General features: G+C 64.7%; 1 protein-coding gene across 1 annotated transcript in view; it reads left to right on the top strand.

The window, feature by feature from the left end:
- The first annotated feature begins 40 nt into the window (after positions 1-40).
- The window catches only part of LOC112125323 (TNF receptor-associated factor 1-like), a 5,649-nt gene continuing 4,710 nt past the window's right edge, over positions 41-979 (top strand). Inside the window, exons 1-2 of the mRNA XM_026660960.2 lie at positions 41-122; positions 319-388. The gene's annotated coding sequence lies outside the window, so the exon portion shown is untranslated. The remainder of the gene's footprint in view (positions 123-318; positions 389-979) is intronic.

Genomic DNA, 979 nt, shown 5'->3' with positions numbered 1-979 from the left:
GGGGGGGCGCCCGGAGCCGCCGAGGGGGGAGCCCCGTGCGACTGGTGCGAGCAGCTGGAGTGTGGGCAGAGGAGGGACTGCGGGCACCACGTCTGCCAGCAGTGCCAGGGGGACTCGAAAAGGTGGGGGGCGCTGGGGGGCAGGGTGAGGGGCAGGGGGACAGCAGGGGGTGCTGGGCTGCGGAAATGGGAGGGGGGGCAGCAGGGGAAAGGGTGGGAGGCACCAGGGGGGGCTGGGCTGTAGGGGGGCAGCAGCGGGCGCTCTCCCGTGCCAGGCAGTGCTGATACCCTCACACCTGTTCTCTCCTGGGCTTTGCAGTGCCGGGATCCTGTACTGTGTTCAGTGTTTGCAGGACCAGGAAACGCAGCTGCTCAAGGACCTGGACCGGGTACGTCGATCTGGGGGGGATGATTCCAAATTCAACCCCAGCCTGGCTCAGGGGGGTGAGGGAAGGGGCCTGTCCCCTCTAGGGGGCACCAGCTCCCAGCCGACCCCAGGGCGGGGACTGGCTGGCTCAGGGGGGCGGGGGAAGGGGCCTTTCCCTTCTAGGGAGCACCTTGGAGCTCCTCTAACCATTCCCCCCACCCCACTCCCGGGGCCTGGCCTCCCCCAGACACGCACCACCCCGTGTCCCCCGAGGAGCTGGTTTCTTGACCGTACGGTGCCCTGAGCTGCCACGTGCGGGTAAGTCCGCAGGCAGGTAGAAGGACGCGTGGCGCTAGTGCTCGGGAAAAGCTAGTCTCCCCCTCAAAGCACTGTCCTAGCACGAGGCGCATGGAGATTTGGGGACTAGTATTTCATAGAATATCAGGGTTGGAAGCGACCTCAGGAGGTCATCTAGTCCAACCCCCTGCTCAAAGCAGGACCAATCCCAACTAAATCATCCCAGCCAAGGCTTTGTCAAGCCGGGCCTTAAAAACCTCTAAGGAAGGAGATTCCACCACCTCCCTAGGTAACGCATTCCAGTGCTTCACCACCC

This window comes from Terrapene carolina, unplaced genomic scaffold, assembly GCF_002925995.2.
Source record: "Terrapene carolina triunguis isolate 2854851 unplaced genomic scaffold, T_m_triunguis-2.0 Scaffold907, whole genome shotgun sequence".
Taxonomy (NCBI): domain Eukaryota; kingdom Metazoa; phylum Chordata; order Testudines; family Emydidae; genus Terrapene; species Terrapene triunguis.
The sequence above is the reverse complement of the archived record's forward strand: the minus strand, read 5'-3'. Positions and strand labels throughout refer to the sequence as shown.